This window comes from Pleurodeles waltl, chromosome 12 (genome assembly GCF_031143425.1).
Source record: "Pleurodeles waltl isolate 20211129_DDA chromosome 12, aPleWal1.hap1.20221129, whole genome shotgun sequence".
In the NCBI taxonomy this organism is placed as follows: domain Eukaryota; kingdom Metazoa; phylum Chordata; class Amphibia; order Caudata; family Salamandridae; genus Pleurodeles; species Pleurodeles waltl.
In genome coordinates, this window is record NC_090451.1 from 105,878,456 (window position 1) to 105,898,280 (window position 19,825).

Here is a 19,825-nt window from a genome sequence, read left to right on the forward strand (position 1 = left end):
GAGACACACCCCCTTGTGGCCACTTCTATACTTCTGTCACCTAATTATTTTCCTATCCTTTCCCCTGTAACGTTGCTGATCCTAGCTATAGCATCACTATCCAGAATCTGTTCACCTGAGTTATGTTCCTCTTATCCCCACGCATCTAATAATCAGCTCTTGGTCTCCCTCCACCTCTCACGAGACATAGTCTGAGGCAGTGTCTCCATCTTGGAGAGACAATCCCTTGCACTTGTGTTGTTCTACTGGCGCTGCCGGCTTGAGCTTTGGTCAGCAGTGGCAAAAGAAGGACTAATGGAAAGTGAACGTATACTAGAGCAACAGAGTGTATGGATTTATAAGAGCTTGATTAAATGAGAAAAAAAGAGTTTAGTTGAGAGAAAAAATGCAACCTGGCCCGTACGGGGATCAAACCCACGACCTTGGCGTTATCAGCACCATGCTCTAACCAACTGAGCTAACTGGCCATGAGTACTAAAGATATCCTTTTTCCATGTACTGCAGATAGATAGAAGAGTTGGTCTCACTATCGCAATTCCTTCATACTTTTCTCCTTCCGCCCCCTGTCTGGATTACAATAACAAGAGCTGTGGAGTGCTGCACGCCAGCCTCTGTGCCTCTTCTTTCACTCAATCTCACTGTGTGCTGTGATATCTTTGTAACATCGCTTGTTGCCGGAAAAAAAGGAAAGGAGGGATAGTATTTTTATTCTTTTACAACAAAACCCAAAATGCATCGGCTTGCTTGCTCATTAAGTTTACAAGGCCAGCTGCTTTTGAGATATTATAATTATAGTGGTTATTCGGCGTTGGAGGTAAGAGAGTTTTTTTTAGGTCTGGCCGTTCCTTCTGCTTCAAATTACTTGAGCTCATGTCAACAAAGTAACAACAAAACATAGCCAACGGTTCGTTGCTCAAGCCTTCCCTACTGCGCCTTCCCATGTCTCTCCTGCCGACCACAGTGCAGGAAATCTGAGTTTGCATTTGCGCGAAGAGACGTACAACACAAGAAGGCGCGCTTTTGTGTGCCGGGGACCACGCGGCCTGTGCATTCCTCACTGTCGTGAGATCAGTTTGCTCAGCAGAGCATGACGCTGCAATTGGTTAGTAGGGCAGGCCTGACCAGAATAGTATATTTGGGGTCATGTATTTGATTGCATTTTTAAAACAGTAACAGAACTTAACCGCAATGTTTAAATAGGTCTAGACATATTTAAACAGTGTCAATTTAATAGAAGAATTGTGGACCATTCAGAGGGGAGGCACCAATGTTTTTTTTTCCCATTGGGTGGATGCGGCATTAAAGAGTTTGAAGACCACTGGTCTAAGTGGACACTAATATACCTGGATGCTCCTGAATCCTCGCAACAGATGCCAGCAAACCTGGCTGGAGAGCTACTGTGTTGGACTGATCCTGTTGATTCAAGTGGTCTCTCCTAGAGAGTCGGAGGTCATGGAAATAGATGGAGTTGATGGTAATCTACAGGGCTTTGAAGTTTTCCCATCATCATCTGTCTCAAAAAAATGTGCTAGTAAAGACAGAGAATAAGGTAGCTGTCTTTTACATTAACCAACAGTGAAGCATGCATTCAAAATCCCTCAATGCAATAGCAGAACAATTGGGTTATTGGGCTGAAATCAACCTGTTGCACACGTCGGCAGTACACATCAAGGGCACCGACAATGTGATGGCAGACAGCTGGAGGTTTCCAAATTTGCTGGAGTTGACGTTATCCAGGTCGTTGTTTTGAGAGATATGCCGAGAGTTTGTGAAACCCTTTCTGGATCTCTTTTCAAACAAGGACAATGCTCATCTTTGTCGATTCTGATCCAGGCTTCCGGAACAAGGAGCCTAGGTAGTGGACGTATTGGTGATAAAGTGGCTGAGAAGTCTCCTTTATACATTCCCCCACTTTTTATTGATCCAGATGGTTCTCTTCAAGTCTCAGCAGGGGGGAGGGAACTTTATTCTTGTGGGCCCTTATTGGCCAGAGATGTCATGGTTTCCTCTTCTGAACCCCTGGCTGTTCTACCTCCTTGAGTACTGCTCAAGTGTGTCTCTGTCAGAACGTCATCCCTGACCTTCTTGCTCCAACTCACTCTATCGCTTTGGAGGTTGAGAAGTCTGGACTGCTAGCAAAGGGTCTTTCCTCTTCCTTAGTGGAGTTAATTCAGCACTCCAGCAGGCCTTCTACTTCGAAGTCTTACTCAAAGAACTGGAAGTCTTTTGAGACGTGATGTTCTGCTCATGATCTTTTGGCACCTACCTGTAGTTTGTCTGCTATTTTGCATTTTCTTCTGAATGGGTTTCACTTGAATCTCTTTCCACTCTGAAAGCTCATTGCTTTGCGATAAAGGTTTTTAGGGACTTTTCTGTACCTTCGTCGATGTTACAATCTTTGGTGTCTAGACTGTTCTGATCTTTTGTCAATTGTAAGACCAGTTGAAAAATCCCTTTTCTCCAACTCAGAATCTTCCTACTCTTTTATAGGCTTTGCAATTTTATCCCTTTGAGGATCTGGATACTGTAGACATAAAGATTGTTTCCTATAAAGTTATTTTCCTATTTCCTATCACCTTGCTGAGAACAATTGGGGAGCTGGGAGCCTTAAAATGCTGTCCTCTCTTCATTTGATACTTTGGAAGATGGGGTAACTTTAAGGCCTAGCCTTACCTTTGCTGCAAAGGTTAAGTCTATTTTTGATAGATCTTAGGAAATAATTCTTCCTTCTTTCATTCCCTCTCCTTCCTCTCCGGAGGAACATTTGCTGAATACACTTGATGTTTAAAGAGCTCTTTTCATTCATGTCACCAGGCCTCTGTAGTTCAGGAAAACCGACTCCTTGTTTGTGACTTTTGGACAGCCTGGAAAAGACAAGAAGGTGACTTTTATGACTCTGAGTAGGTGGATTAAGTTGTCAATTTTTCTGGCTTTGCAAGGCTTTTTAGAAAATCTTCCAGGTCAGGGATGGTCTACGAGAGGAATGGCCACCTCCTGGGTTGAATTCCAGTGAGTAACATTCTAGGAAATTCCTCGGGTGGTTACTTGGGCCTCAGGGCATACATTTGTCAAGCATTATCGCTTAATACATTTTCTGTTTTGCATTTGAGTACCAATGTTTTGAACTCTGCATTACCCTTAGTCCATCTTGTCTTTGTCACAAACATTACATCCTGCCCACCTTCCCATCAGTCCTTTGGCAAGGGCTTGGCACCCAGGTTGGGTGCATGGGGCTAGCATTTAAGGATCCTCCTGTCCTTTCTTCCTGTTGGAAGGTGACATCACCTTACTTTGTAATGACTGTCACAAGGACGCAATGGACTAAGGCTAATGAAGATTACCAATAAGTAACCAACGCATCACCACTCTTTCTGAATGTGCGTGGCTCATTCCGCAGGACTAGTTCTTTGTATGATTCCTGGATTTTCAGAAGCCCTTTGATGGCAGCACCCCCACACTGAAAATTGTTTCAGCACCACTGTACAAGGGTCAGTTGTCATGCTCATCTGCGGCGTAAATTTGCATTGAAGTAGTCTAACTTCCCAGGCCTTGTCTTTTGCTCAATTTGCCTTTGTGAGTTTTCTCTCAATCACTGTCGACTTCCTTTGATCTTTCTTTCTTCTTTCACTTCACCTTCGCCTTCAGTGTATCTTTCGTCCCTCTTAAGAGACACACCCCCTTGTAGCCACTTCTATACTTCTGTCACCGAATTATTTTCCTATCCTTTCCCCTGAAACGTTGCTGATCCTAGCTATAGCATCACTATCCAGAATCTGTTCACCTGAGTTATGTTCCTCTTATCCCCACGCATCTAATAATCAGCTCTTGGTCTCCCTCCACCTCTCACGAGACATAGTCTGAGGCAGTGTCTCCATCTTGGAGAGACAATCCCTTGCACTTGTGTTGTTCTACTGGCGCTGCGGCTTGAGCTTTGGTCAGCAGTGGCAAAAGAAGGACTAATGGAAAGTGAACGTATACTGGAGCAACAGAGTGTATGGATTTATAAGAGCTTGATTAAATGAGAAAAAAAGAGTTTAGTTGAGAGAAAAAATGCAACCTGGCCTGTACGGGGATCGAACCCACGACCTTGGCGTTATTAGCACCACACTCTAACTAACTAAGCTAACCAGCCATGAGTACTAAAGATATCCTTTTTCCATGTAATGCAGATAGATAGAAGAGTTGGTCTCACTATCGCAATTCCTTCATACTTTTCTCCTTCCGCCCCCTGTCTGGATTACAATAACAAGAGCTGTGGAGTGCTGCACGCCAGCCTCAGTGCCTCTTCTTTCACTCAATCTCACTGTGTGCTGTGATATCTTTGTAACATCGCTTGTTGCCGGAAAAAAAGGAAAGGAGGGATAGTATTTTTATTCTTTTACAACAAAACCCAAAATGCATCGGCTTGCTTGGTCATTAAGTTTACAAGGCCAGCTGCTTTTGAGATATTATAATTATAGTGGTTATTCGGCGTTGGAGGTAAGAGAGTTTTTTTTAGGTCTGGCCGTTCCTTCTGCTTCAAATTACTTGAGCTCATGTCAACAAAGTAACAACAAAACATAGCCAACGGTTCGTTGCTCAAGGCTTCCCTACTGCACCTTCCCATGTCTCTCCTGCCGACCACAGTGCAGGAAATCTGAGTTTGCATTTGCGCGAAGAGACGTACAACACAAGAAGGCGCGCTTTCGTGCGCTGGACACCACCCGGCCTGTGCATTCCTCACTGTCGTGAGATCAGTTTACTCAGCAGAGCATGACGCTGCAATTGGTTAGTTGGGCAGGCCTGACCAGAATAGTATATTTGGGGTCATGTATTTGATTGCATTTTTAAAACAGTAACAGAACTTAACTGCAATGTTTAAATAGGTCTAGACATATTTAAACAGTGTCAATTTAATAGAAGAATTGTGGACAATTCAGAGGGGAGGCACCAATGTTTTTTTTTCCCATTGGGTGGATGCGGCATTAAAGAGTTTGAAGACCACTGGTCTAAGTGGACACTAATACACCTGGATGCTCCTGAATTCCTCGCAACAGATGCCAGCAAACCTGGCTGGAGAGCTACTGTGTTGGACTGATCCTGTCGATTCAAGTGGTCTTTCCTAGAGAGTCAGAGGTCATGGAAATAGATGGAGTTGATGGTAATCTTCAGGGCTTTGAAGGTTTCCCATCATCATCTGTCTCAAAAAAATGTGCTAGTAAAGACAGAGAATAAGGTAGCTGTCTTTTACATTAACCAACAGTGAAGCATGCATTCAAAATCCCTCAATGCAATAGCAGAACAATTGGGTTATTGGGCAGAGATCAACCTGTTGCACACGTCGGCAGTACACATCAAGGGCACCGACAATGTGATGGCAGACAGCTGGAGGTTTCCAAATTTGCTGGAGTTGACGTTATCCAGGTCGTTGTTTTGAGAGATATGCCGAGAGTTTGTGAAACCCTTTCTGGATCTCTTTTCAAACAAGGACAATGCTCATCTTTGGCGATTCTGATCCAGGCTTCCGGAACAAGGAGCCTAGGTAGTGGACGTATTGGTGATAAAGTGGCTGAGAAGTCTCCTTTATACATTCCCCCACTTTTTATTGATCCAGATGGTTCTCTTCAAGTCTCAGCAGGGGCGAGGGAACTTTATTCCTGTGGGCCCTTATTGGCCAGAGATGTCATGGTTTCCTCTTCTGAACCCCTGGCTCTTCTACCTCCTTGGGTACTGCTCAAGTGTGTCTCTCTCAGAACGTCATCCCTGACCTTCTTGCTCCAACTCACTCTATCGCTTTGGAGGTTGAGAAGTCTGGACTGCTAGCAAAGGGTCTTTCCTCTTCCTTAGTGGAGTTAATTCAGCACTACAGCAGTCCCTCTACTTCGAAGTCTTACTCAAAGAACTGGAAGTCTTTTGAGACGTGATGTTCTGCTCATGATCTTTTGGCACCTACCTGTAGTTTGTCTGCTATTTTGCATTTTCTTCTGAATGGGTTTCACTTGAATCTCTTTCCACACTGAAAGCTCATTGCTTTGCGATAAAGGTTTTTAGGGACTTTTCTGTACCTTCGAAGATGTTACAATCTTTGGTGTGTAGACTGTTCTGATCTTTTGTCAATTGTAAGAACAGTTGAAACATCCCTTTTCTCCAACTCAGAATCTTCCTACTCTTTTATAGGCTTTGCAATTTTATCTCTTTGAGGATCTGGATACTGTAGACATAAAGATTGTTTCCTATAAAGTTATTTTCCTATTTCATATCACCTTGCTGAGAACAATTGGGGAGCTGGGAGCCTTAAAATGCTGTCCTCTCTTCATTTGATACTTTGGAAGATGGGGTAACTTTAAGGCCTAGCCTTACCTTTGCTGCAAAGGTTAAGTCTATTTTTGATAGATCTTAGGAAATAATTCTTCCTTCTTTCATTCTCTCTCCTTCCTCTCCGGAGGAATATTTTCTGAATACACTTGATGTTTAAAGAGCTCTTTTCATTTATGTCACCAGGCCTCTGCAGTTCAGGAAAACCGACTCCTTGTTTGTGACTTTTGGACAGCCTGGAAAAGACAAGAAGGTGACTTTTATGACTCTGAGTAGGTGGATTAAGTTGTCAATTTTTCTGGCTTTGCAAGGCTTTTTAGAATATCTTCCAGTTCAGGGATGGTCTACGAGAGGAATGGCCACCTCCTGGGTTGAATTCCAGTGAGTAACAATCTAGGAAATTCCTAGGGTGGCTACTTGGTCCTCAGAGCATACATTTGTCAAGCATTATGGCTTAATAATTTTTCGGTTTTGCATTTGAGTACCAATGTTTTGAACTCTGCATTACCCTTAGTCCATCTTGTCTTTGTCACAAACATTACATCCTGCCCACCTTCCCATCAGTCCTTTGGCAAGGGCTTGGCACCCAGGTTGGGTGCATGGGGCTAGCATTTAAGGATCCTCCTGTTCTTTCTTCCTGTTGGAAGGTGACATCACCTTACTTTGTAATGACTGTCACAAGGACGCAATGGACTAAGGCTAATGAAGATTACCAATAAGTAACCAACGCATCACCACTCTTTCTGAATGTGCGTGGCTCATTCCGCAGGACTAGTTCTTTGTATGATTCCTGGATTTTCAGAAGCCCTTTGATGGCAGCACCCCCACACTGAAAATTGTTTCAGCACCACTGTACAAGGGTCAGTTGTCATGCTCATCTGCGGCGTAAATTTGCATTGAAGTAGTCTAACTCCCCAGGCCTTGTCTTTTGCTCAATTTGCCTTTGTTAGTTTTCTCTCAATCACTGTCGACTTCCTTTGATCTTTCTTTCTTCTTTCACTTCACCTTCGGCTTCAGTGTATCTTTCGGCCCTCTTAAGAGACACACCCCCTTGTAGCCACTTCTATACTTCTGTCACCTAATTATTTTCCTATCCTTTCCCCTGTAACGTTGCTGATCCTAGCTATAGCATCACTATCCAGAATCTGTTCACCTAAGTTCTGTTCCTCTTATCCCCACGCATCTAATAATCAGCTCTTGGTCTCCCTCCACCTCTCACGAGACATAGTCTGAGGCAGTGTCTCCATCTTGGAGAGACAATCCCTTGCACTTGTGTTGTTCTACTGGCGCTGCCGGCTTGAGGTTTGGTCAGCAGTGGCAAAAGAAGGACTAATGGAAAGTGAACGTATACTGGAGCAACAGAGTGTATGGATTTATAAGAGCTTGATTAAATGAGAAAAAAAGAGTTTAGTTGAGAGAAATAATGCAACGTGGCCCGTACGGGGATCGAACCCACGACCTTGGCGTTATTAGCACCACACTCTAACCAACTGAGCTAACCAGCCATGAGTACTAAAGATCCTTTTTCCATGTAATGCAGATAGATAGAAGAGTTGGTCTCACTATCGCAATTCCTTCATACTTTTCTCCTTCCGCCCCCTGTCTGGATTACAATAACAAGAGCTATGGAGTGTTGCACGCCAGCCTCAGTGCCTCTTCTTTCACTCAATCTCACTGTCTGCTGTGATATCTTTGTAACATCGCTTGTTGCCGGAAAAAAAGGAAAGGAGGGATAGTATTTTTATTCTTTTACAACAAAACCCAAAATGCATCGGCTTGCTTGGTCATTAAGTTTACAAGGCCAGCTGCTTTTGAGATATTATAATTATAGTGGTTATTCGGCGTTGGAGGTAAGAGAGTTTTTTTTAGGTCTGGCCGTTCCTTCTGCTTCAAATTACTTGAGCTCATGTCAACAAAGTAACAACAAAACGTAGCCAACGGTTCGTTGCTCAAGCCTTCCCTACTGCGCCTTCCCATGTCTCTCCTGCCGACCACAGTGCAGGAAATCTGAGTTTGCATTTGCGCGAAGAGACGTACAACACAAGAAGGCGCGCTTTTGTGCGCCGGGCACCACCCGGCCTGTGCATTCCTCACTCTCCTGAGATCAGTTTACTCAGCAGAGCATGACGCTGCAATTGGTTAGTAGGGCAGGCCTGACCAGAATAGTATATTTGGGGTCATGTATTTGATTGCATTTTTAAAACAGTAACAGAACTTAACTGCAATGTTTAAATAGGTCTAGACATATTTAAACAGTGTCAATTTAATAGAAGAATTGTGGACAATTCAGAGGGGAGGCACCAATGTTTTTTTTTCCCATTGGGTGGATGCGGCATTAAAGAGTTTGAAGACCACTGGTCTAAGTGGACACTAATATACCTGGATGCTCCTGAATCCTAGCAACAGATGCCAGCAAACCTGGCTGGAGAGCTACTGTGTTGGACTGATCCTGTCAATTCAAGTGGTCTTTCCTAGAGAGTCGGAGGTCATGGAAATAGATGGAGTTGATGGTAATCTACAGGGCTTTGAAGTTTTCCCATCATCATCTGTCTCAAAAAAATGTGCTAGTAAAGACAGAGAATAAGGTAGCTGTCTTTTACATTAACCAACAGTGAAGCATGCATTCAAAATCCTTCAATGCAATAGCAGAACAATTGGGTTATTGGGCAGAGATCAACCTGTTGCACACGTCGGCAGTACACATCAAGGGCACCGACAATGTGATGGCAGACAGCTGGAGGTTTCCAAATTTGCTGGAGTTGACGTTATCCAGGTCGTTGTTTTGAGAGATATGCCGAGAGTTTGTGAAACCCTTTCTGGATCTCTTTTCAAACAAGGACAATGCTCATCTTTGTCGATTCTGATCCAGGCTTCCGGAACAAGGAGCCTAGGTAGTGGACGTATTGGTGATAAAGTGGCTGAGAAGTCTCCTTTATACATTCCCCCACTTTTTATTGATCCAGATGGTTCTCTTCAAGTCTCAGCAGGGGGGAGGGAACTTTATTCTTGTGGGCCCTTATTGGCCAGAGATGTCATGGTTTCCTCTTCTGAACCCCTGGCTCTTCTACCTCCTTGAGTACTGCTCAAGTGTGTCTCTGTCAGAATGTCGTCCCTGACCTTCTTGCTCCAACTCACTCTATCGCTTTGGAGGTTGAGAAGTCTGGACTGCTAGCAAAGGGTCTTTCCTCTTCCTTAGTGGAGTTAATTCAGCACTCCAGCAGGCCTTCTACTTCGAAGTCTTACTCAAAGAACTGGAAGTCTTTTGAGACGTGATGTTCTGCTCATGATCTTTTGGCACCTACCTGTAGTTTGTCTGCAATTTTGCATTTTCTTCTGAATGGGTTTTACTTGAATCTCTTTCCACTCTGAAAGCTCATTGCTTTGCGATAAAGGTTTTTAGGGACTTTTCTGTACCTTCGTCGATGTTACAATCTTTGGTGTCTAGACTGTTCTGATCTTTTGTCAATTGTAAGACCAGTTGAAAAATCCCTTTTCTCCAACTCAGAATCTTCCTACTCTTTTATAGGCTTTGCAATTTTATCTCTTTGAGGATCTGGATACTGTAGACATAAAGATTGTTTCCTATAAAGTTATTTTCCTATTTCCTATCACCTTGCTGAGAACAATTGGGGAGCTGGGAGCCTTAAAATGCTGTCCTCTCTTCATTTGATACTTTGGAAGATGGGGTAACTTTAGGGCCTAGCCTTACCTTTGCTGCAAAGGTTAAGTCTATTTTTGATAGATCTTAGGAATTAATTCTTCCTTCTTTCATTCCCTCTCCTTCCTCTCCGGAGGAACATTTGCTGAATACACTTGATGTTTAAAGAGCTCTTTTCATTCATGTCACCAGGCCTCTGCAGTTCAGGAAAACCGACTCCTTGTTTGTGACTTTTGGACAGCCTGGAAAAGACAAGAAGGTGACTTTTATGACTCTGAGTAGGTGGATTAAGTTGTCAATTTGTCTGGCTTTGCAAGGCTTTTTAGAATATCTTCCAGTTCAGGGATGGTCTACGAGAGGAATGGCCACCTCCTGGGTTGAATTCCAGTGAGTAACAATCTAGGAAATTCCTAGGGTGGCTACTTGGTCCTCAGAGCATACATTTGTCAAGCATTATGGCTTAATAATTTTTCGGTTTTGCATTTGAGTACCAATGTTTTGAACTCTGCATTACCCTTAGTCCATCTTGTCTTTGTCACAAACATTACATCCTGCCCACCTTCCCATCAGTCCTTTGTCAAGGGCTTGGCACCCAGGTTGGGTGCATGGGGCTAGCATTTAAGGATCCTCCTCTTCTTTCTTCCTGTTGGAAGGTGACATCACCTTACTTTGTAATGACTGTCACAAGGACGCAATGGACTAAGGCTAATGAAGATTACCAATAAGTAACCAACGCATCACCACTCTTTCTGAATGTGCGTGGCTCATTCCGCAGGACTAGTTCTTTGTATGATTCCTGGATTTTCAGAAGCCCTTTGATGGCAGCACCCCCACACTGAAAATTGTTTCAGCACCACTGTACAAGGGTCAGTTGTCATGCTCATCTGCGGCGTAAATTTGCATTGAAGTAGTCTAACTCCCCAGGCCTTGTCTTTTGCTCAATTTGCCTTTGTGAGTTTTCTCTCAATCACTGTTGACTTCCTTTGATCTTTCTTTCTTCTTTCACTTCACCTTTGCCTTCAGTGTATCTTTCGGCCCTCTTAAGAGACACACCCCCTTGTGGCCACTTCTATACTTCTGTCACCTAATTATTTTCCTATCCTTTCCCCTGTAACGTTGCTGATCCTAGCTATAGCATCACTATCCAGAATCTGTTCACCTGAGTTATGTTCCTCTTATCCCCACGCATCTAATAATCAGCTCTTGGTCTCCCTCCACCTCTCACGAGACATAGTCTGAGGCAGTGTCTCCATCTTGGAGAGACAATCCCTTGCACTTGTGTTGTTCTACTGGCGCTGCCGGCTTGAGCTTTGGTCAGCAGTGGCAAAAGAAGGACTAATGGAAAGTGAACGTATACTAGAGCAACAGAGTGTATGGATTTATAAGAGCTTGATTAAATGAGAAAAAAAGAGTTTAGTTGAGAGAAAAAATGCAACCTGGCCCGTACGGGGATCAAACCCACGACCTTGGCGTTATCAGCACCATGCTCTAACCAACTGAGCTAACTGGCCATGAGTACTAAAGATATCCTTTTTCCATGTACTGCAGATAGATAGAAGAGTTGGTCTCACTATCGCAATTCCTTCATACTTTTCTCCTTCCGCCCCCTGTCTGGATTACAATAACAAGAGCTGTGGAGTGCTGCACGCCAGCCTCTGTGCCTCTTCTTTCACTCAATCTCACTGTGTGCTGTGATATCTTTGTAACATCGCTTGTTGCCGGAAAAAAAGGAAAGGAGGGATAGTATTTTTATTCTTTTACAACAAAACCCAAAATGCATCGGCTTGCTTGCTCATTAAGTTTACAAGGCCAGCTGCTTTTGAGATATTATAATTATAGTGGTTATTCGGCGTTGGAGGTAAGAGAGTTTTTTTTAGGTCTGGCCGTTCCTTCTGCTTCAAATTACTTGAGCTCATGTCAACAAAGTAACAACAAAACATAGCCAACGGTTCGTTGCTCAAGCCTTCCCTACTGCGCCTTCCCATGTCTCTCCTGCCGACCACAGTGCAGGAAATCTGAGTTTGCATTTGCGCGAAGAGACGTACAACACAAGAAGGCGCGCTTTTGTGTGCCGGGGACCACGCGGCCTGTGCATTCCTCACTGTCGTGAGATCAGTTTGCTCAGCAGAGCATGACGCTGCAATTGGTTAGTAGGGCAGGCCTGACCAGAATAGTATATTTGGGGTCATGTATTTGATTGCATTTTTAAAACAGTAACAGAACTTAACCGCAATGTTTAAATAGGTCTAGACATATTTAAACAGTGTCAATTTAATAGAAGAATTGTGGACCATTCAGAGGGGAGGCACCAATGTTTTTTTTTCCCATTGGGTGGATGCGGCATTAAAGAGTTTGAAGACCACTGGTCTAAGTGGACACTAATATACCTGGATGCTCCTGAATCCTCGCAACAGATGCCAGCAAACCTGGCTGGAGAGCTACTGTGTTGGACTGATCCTGTTGATTCAAGTGGTCTCTCCTAGAGAGTCGGAGGTCATGGAAATAGATGGAGTTGATGGTAATCTACAGGGCTTTGAAGTTTTCCCATCATCATCTGTCTCAAAAAAATGTGCTAGTAAAGACAGAGAATAAGGTAGCTGTCTTTTACATTAACCAACAGTGAAGCATGCATTCAAAATCCCTCAATGCAATAGCAGAACAATTGGGTTATTGGGCTGAAATCAACCTGTTGCACACGTCGGCAGTACACATCAAGGGCACCGACAATGTGATGGCAGACAGCTGGAGGTTTCCAAATTTGCTGGAGTTGACGTTATCCAGGTCGTTGTTTTGAGAGATATGCCGAGAGTTTGTGAAACCCTTTCTGGATCTCTTTTCAAACAAGGACAATGCTCATCTTTGTCGATTCTGATCCAGGCTTCCGGAACAAGGAGCCTAGGTAGTGGACGTATTGGTGATAAAGTGGCTGAGAAGTCTCCTTTATACATTCCCCCACTTTTTATTGATCCAGATGGTTCTCTTCAAGTCTCAGCAGGGGGGAGGGAACTTTATTCTTGTGGGCCCTTATTGGCCAGAGATGTCATGGTTTCCTCTTCTGAACCCCTGGCTGTTCTACCTCCTTGAGTACTGCTCAAGTGTGTCTCTGTCAGAACGTCATCCCTGACCTTCTTGCTCCAACTCACTCTATCGCTTTGGAGGTTGAGAAGTCTGGACTGCTAGCAAAGGGTCTTTCCTCTTCCTTAGTGGAGTTAATTCAGCACTCCAGCAGGCCTTCTACTTCGAAGTCTTACTCAAAGAACTGGAAGTCTTTTGAGACGTGATGTTCTGCTCATGATCTTTTGGCACCTACCTGTAGTTTGTCTGCTATTTTGCATTTTCTTCTGAATGGGTTTCACTTGAATCTCTTTCCACTCTGAAAGCTCATTGCTTTGCGATAAAGGTTTTTAGGGACTTTTCTGTACCTTCGTCGATGTTACAATCTTTGGTGTCTAGACTGTTCTGATCTTTTGTCAATTGTAAGACCAGTTGAAAAATCCCTTTTCTCCAACTCAGAATCTTCCTACTCTTTTATAGGCTTTGCAATTTTATCCCTTTGAGGATCTGGATACTGTAGACATAAAGATTGTTTCCTATAAAGTTATTTTCCTATTTCCTATCACCTTGCTGAGAACAATTGGGGAGCTGGGAGCCTTAAAATGCTGTCCTCTCTTCATTTGATACTTTGGAAGATGGGGTAACTTTAAGGCCTAGCCTTACCTTTGCTGCAAAGGTTAAGTCTATTTTTGATAGATCTTAGGAAATAATTCTTCCTTCTTTCATTCCCTCTCCTTCCTCTCCGGAGGAACATTTGCTGAATACACTTGATGTTTAAAGAGCTCTTTTCATTCATGTCACCAGGCCTCTGTAGTTCAGGAAAACCGACTCCTTGTTTGTGACTTTTGGACAGCCTGGAAAAGACAAGAAGGTGACTTTTATGACTCTGAGTAGGTGGATTAAGTTGTCAATTTTTCTGGCTTTGCAAGGCTTTTTAGAAAATCTTCCAGGTCAGGGATGGTCTACGAGAGGAATGGCCACCTCCTGGGTTGAATTCCAGTGAGTAACATTCTAGGAAATTCCTCGGGTGGTTACTTGGGCCTCAGGGCATACATTTGTCAAGCATTATCGCTTAATACATTTTCTGTTTTGCATTTGAGTACCAATGTTTTGAACTCTGCATTACCCTTAGTCCATCTTGTCTTTGTCACAAACATTACATCCTGCCCACCTTCCCATCAGTCCTTTGGCAAGGGCTTGGCACCCAGGTTGGGTGCATGGGGCTAGCATTTAAGGATCCTCCTGTCCTTTCTTCCTGTTGGAAGGTGACATCACCTTACTTTGTAATGACTGTCACAAGGACGCAATGGACTAAGGCTAATGAAGATTACCAATAAGTAACCAACGCATCACCACTCTTTCTGAATGTGCGTGGCTCATTCCGCAGGACTAGTTCTTTGTATGATTCCTGGATTTTCAGAAGCCCTTTGATGGCAGCACCCCCACACTGAAAATTGTTTCAGCACCACTGTACAAGGGTCAGTTGTCATGCTCATCTGCGGCGTAAATTTGCATTGAAGTAGTCTAACTTCCCAGGCCTTGTCTTTTGCTCAATTTGCCTTTGTGAGTTTTCTCTCAATCACTGTCGACTTCCTTTGATCTTTCTTTCTTCTTTCACTTCACCTTCGCCTTCAGTGTATCTTTCGTCCCTCTTAAGAGACACACCCCCTTGTAGCCACTTCTATACTTCTGTCACCGAATTATTTTCCTATCCTTTCCCCTGAAACGTTGCTGATCCTAGCTATAGCATCACTATCCAGAATCTGTTCACCTGAGTTATGTTCCTCTTATCCCCACGCATCTAATAATCAGCTCTTGGTCTCCCTCCACCTCTCACGAGACATAGTCTGAGGCAGTGTCTCCATCTTGGAGAGACAATCCCTTGCACTTGTGTTGTTCTACTGGCGCTGCGGCTTGAGCTTTGGTCAGCAGTGGCAAAAGAAGGACTAATGGAAAGTGAACGTATACTGGAGCAACAGAGTGTATGGATTTATAAGAGCTTGATTAAATGAGAAAAAAAGAGTTTAGTTGAGAGAAAAAATGCAACCTGGCCTGTACGGGGATCGAACCCACGACCTTGGCGTTATTAGCACCACACTCTAACCAACTAAGCTAACCAGCCATGAGTACTAAAGATATCCTTTTTCCATGTAATGCAGATAGATAGAAGAGTTGGTCTCACTATCGCAATTCCTTCATACTTTTCTCCTTCCGCCCCCTGTCTGGATTACAATAACAAGAGCTGTGGAGTGCTGCACGCCAGCCTCAGTGCCTCTTCTTTCACTCAATCTCACTGTGTGCTGTGATATCTTTGTAACATCGCTTGTTGCCGGAAAAAAAGGAAAGGAGGGATAGTATTTTTATTCTTTTACAACAAAACCCAAAATGCATCGGCTTGCTTGGTCATTAAGTTTACAAGGCCAGCTGCTTTTGAGATATTATAATTATAGTGGTTATTCGGCGTTGGAGGTAAGAGAGTTTTTTTTAGGTCTGGCCGTTCCTTCTGCTTCAAATTACTTGAGCTCATGTCAACAAAGTAACAACAAAACATAGCCAACGGTTCGTTGCTCAAGGCTTCCCTACTGCACCTTCCCATGTCTCTCCTGCCGACCACAGTGCAGGAAATCTGAGTTTGCATTTGCGCGAAGAGACGTACAACACAAGAAGGCGCGCTTTCGTGCGCTGGACACCACCCGGCCTGTGCATTCCTCACTGTCGTGAGATCAGTTTACTCAGCAGAGCATGACGCTGCAATTGGTTAGTTGGGCAGGCCTGACCAGAATAGTATATTTGGGGTCATGTATTTGATTGCATTTTTAAAACAGTAACAGAACTTAACTGCAATGTTTAAATAGGTCTAGACATATTTAAACAGTGTCAATTTAATAGAAGAATTGTGGACAATTCAGAGGGGAGGCACCAATGTTTTTTTTTCCCATTGGGTGGATGCGGCATTAAAGAGTTTGAAGACCACTGGTCTAAGTGGACACTAATACACCTGGATGCTCCTGAATTCCTCGCAACAGATGCCAGCAAACCTGGCTGGAGAGCTACTGTGTTGGACTGATCCTGTCGATTCAAGTGGTCTTTCCTAGAGAGTCAGAGGTCATGGAAATAGATGGAGTTGATGGTAATCTTCAGGGCTTTGAAGGTTTCCCATCATCATCTGTCTCAAAAAAATGTGCTAGTAAAGACAGAGAATAAGGTAGCTGTCTTTTACATTAACCAACAGTGAAGCATGCATTCAAAATCCCTCAATGCAATAGCAGAACAATTGGGTTATTGGGCAGAGATCAACCTGTTGCACACGTCGGCAGTACACATCAAGGGCACCGACAATGTGATGGCAGACAGCTGGAGGTTTCCAAATTTGCTGGAGTTGACGTTATCCAGGTCGTTGTTTTGAGAGATATGCCGAGAGTTTGTGAAACCCTTTCTGGATCTCTTTTCAAACAAGGACAATGCTCATCTTTGTCGATTCTGATCCAGGCTTCCGGAACAAGGAGCCTAGGTAGTGGACGTATTGGTGATAAAGTGGCTGAGAAGTCTCCTTTATACATTCCCCCACTTTTTATTGATCCAGATGGTTCTCTTCAGGTCTCAGCAGGGGGAGGGAACTTTATTCTTGTGGGCCCTTATTGGCCAGAGATGTCATGGTTTCCTCTTCTGAACCCCTGGCTCTTCTACCTCCTTGGGTACTGCTCAAGTGTGTCTCTCTCAGAACGTCATCCCTGACCTTCTTGCTCCAACTCACTCTATCGCTTTGGAGGTTGAGAAGTCTGGACTGCTAGCAAAGGGTCTTTCCTCTTCCTTAGTGGAGTTAATTCAGCACTCCAGCAGGCCTTCTACTTCGAAGTCTTACTCAAAGAACTGGAAGTCTTTTGAGACGTGATGTTCTGCTCATGATCTTTTGGCACCTACCTGTAGTTTGTCTGCTATTTTGCATTTTCTTCTGAATGGGTTTCACTTGAATCTCTTTCCACACTGAAAGCTCATTGCTTTGCGATAAAGGTTTTTAGGGACTTTTCTGTACCTTCGAAGATGTTACAATCTTTGGTGTCTAGACTGTTCTGATCTTTTGTCAATTGTAAGACCAGTTGAAAAATCCCTTTTCTCCAACTCAGAATCTTCCTACTCTTTTATAGGCTTTGCAATTTTATCTCTTTGAGGATCTGGATACTGTAGACATAAAGATTGTTTCCTATAAAGTTATTTTCCTATTTCCTATCACCTTGCTGAGAACAATTGGGGAGCTGGGAGCCTTAAAATGCTGTCCTCTCTTCATTTGATACTTTGGAAGATGGGGTAACTTTAAGGCCTAGCCTTACCTTTGCTGCAAAGGTTAAGTCTATTTTTGATAGATCTTAGGAAATAATTCTTCCTTCTTTCATTCCCTCTCCTTCCTCTCCGGAGGAATATTTTCTGAATACACTTGATGTTTAAAGATCTCTTTTCATTTATGTCACCAGGCCTCTGCAGTTCAGGAAAACCGACTCCTTGTTTGTGACTTTTGGACAGCCTGGAAAAGACAAGAAGGTCACTTTTATGACTCTGAGTAGGTGGATTAAGTTGTCAATTTTTCTGGCTTTGCAAAGCTTTTTAGAATATCTTCCAGTTCAGGGATGGTCTACGAGAGGAATGGCCACCTCCTGGGTTGAATTCCAGTGAGTAACAATCTAGGAAATTCCTAGGGTGGCTACTTGGTCCTCAGAGCATACATTTGTCAAGCATTATGGCTTAATAATTTTTCTGTTTTGCATTTGAGTACCAATGTTTTGAACTCTGCCTTACCCTTAGTCCATCTTGTCTTTGTCACAAACATTACATCCTGCCCACCTTCCCATCAGTCCTTTGGCAAGGGCTTGGCACCCAGGTTGGGTGCATGGGGCTAGCATTTAAGGATCCTCCTGTTCTTTCTTCCTGTTGGAAGGTGACATCACCTTACTTTGTAATGACTGTCACAAGGACGCAATGGACTAAGGCTAATGAAGATTACCAATAAGTAACCAACGCATCACCACTCTTTCTGAATGTGCGTGGCTCATTCCGCAGGACTAGTTCTTTGTATGATTCCTGGATTTTCAGAAGCCCTTTGATGGCAGCACCCCACACTGAAAATTGTTTCAGCACCACTGTACAAGGGTCAGTTGTCATGCTCATCTGCGGTGTAAATTTGCATTGAAGTAGTCTAACTCCCCAGGCCTTGTCTTTTGCTCAATTTGCCTTTGTGAGTTTTCTCTCAATCACTGTCGACTTCCTTTGATCTTTCTTTCTTCTTTCACTTCACCTTCGCCTTCAGTGTATCTTTCGGCCCTCTTAAGAGACACACCCCCTTGTAGCCACTTCTATACTTCTGTCACCTAATTATTTTCCTATCCTTTCCCCTGTAACGTTGCCGATCCTAGCTATAGCATCACTATCCAGAATCTGTTCACCTGAGTTATGTTCCTCTTATCCCCACGCATCTAATAATCAGCTCTTGGTCTCCCTCCACCTCTCACGAGACATAGTCTGAGGCAGTGTCTCCATCTTGGAGAGACAATCCCTTGCACTTGTGTTGTTCTACTGGCGCTGCCGGCTTGAGCTTTGGTCAGCAGTGGCAAAAGAAGGACTAATGGAAAGTGAACGTATACTGGAGCAACAGAGTGTATGGATTTATAAGAGCTTGATTAAATGATAAAAAAAGAGTTTAGTTGAGAGAAAAAATGCAACCTGGCCCTTACGGGGATCGAACCCGCGACCTTGGCATTATTAGCACCACGCTCTAACCAACTGAGCTAACCGGCCATGAGTACTACTGGTATCCTTTTTCCATGAAATGCAGATAGATAGAAGAGGTGGTCTTACTATCGCAATTCCTTCATACTTTTCTCCTTCCGCCCCCTGTCTTTATTACAATAACAAGAGCTGTGGAGTGCTGCACGCCAGCCTCAGTGCCTCTTCTTTCACTCAATCTCACTGTGTGCTGTGATATCTTTGTAACATCGCTTGTTGCCGGAAAAAAAGGAAAGGATGGATAGTATTTTTATTCTTTTACAACAAAACCCAAAATGCATCGGCTTGCTTGCTCATTAAGTTTACAAGGCCTGCTGCTTTTGAGATATTATAATTATAGTGGTTATTCGGCGTTGGAGGTAAGAGAGTTTTTTTTAGGTCTGGCCGTTGCTTCTGCTTCAAATTACTTGAGCTCTTGTCAACAAAGTAACAACAAAACATAGCCAACGGTTCGTTGCTCAAGCCTTTCCTACTGCGCCTTCCCATGTCTCTCCTGCCGACCACAGTGCAGGAAATCTGAGTTTGCATTTGCGCGAAGAGACGTACAACACAAGAAGGCGCGCTTTCGTGCGCCGGGCACCACCCGGCCTGTGCATTCCTCACTGTCGTGAGATCAGTTTACTCAGCAGAGCATGACGCTGCAATTGGTTAGTAGGGCAGGCCTGACCAGAATAGTATATTTGGGGTCATGTATTTGATTGCATTTTTAAAACAGTAACAGAACTTAACTGCAATGTTTAAATAGGTCTAGACATATTTAAACAGTGTCAATTTAATAGAAGAATTGTGGACAATTCAGAGGGGAGGCACCAATGTTTTTTTTCCCATTGGGTGGATGCGGCATTAAAGAGTTTGAAGACCACTGGTCTAAGTGGACACTAATACACCTGGATGCTCCTGAATTCCTCGCAACAGATGCCAGCAAACCTGGCTGGAGAGCTACTGTGTTGGACTGATCCTGTCGATTCAAGTGGTCTTTCCTAGAGAGTCGGAGGTCATGGAAATAGATGGAGTTGATGGTAATCTTCAGGGCTTTGAAGTTTT

At 43.6% G+C, this 19,825-nt stretch overlaps 4 non-coding genes across 4 annotated transcripts; all 4 read right to left on the minus strand.

Moving 5' to 3' along the window:
* Positions 1–393: 393 nt before the first annotated feature.
* Positions 394–467, minus strand: TRNAI-GAU (transfer RNA isoleucine (anticodon GAU)). The gene has a single exon. It is a non-coding gene; the product is annotated as a tRNA-Ile (tRNA).
* A 7,258-nt stretch (positions 468–7,725) lies between these two features.
* TRNAI-AAU (transfer RNA isoleucine (anticodon AAU)) lies at positions 7,726–7,799 on the minus strand. The gene has a single exon. It is a non-coding gene; the product is annotated as a tRNA-Ile (tRNA).
* A 3,590-nt stretch (positions 7,800–11,389) lies between these two features.
* On the minus strand, positions 11,390–11,463 carry TRNAI-GAU (transfer RNA isoleucine (anticodon GAU)). The gene has a single exon. It is a non-coding gene; the product is annotated as a tRNA-Ile (tRNA).
* Positions 11,464–15,054: 3,591 nt separating this feature from the next.
* Positions 15,055–15,128, minus strand: TRNAI-AAU (transfer RNA isoleucine (anticodon AAU)). The gene has a single exon. It is a non-coding gene; the product is annotated as a tRNA-Ile (tRNA).
* Between the last annotated feature and the right edge of the window lie 4,697 nt (positions 15,129–19,825).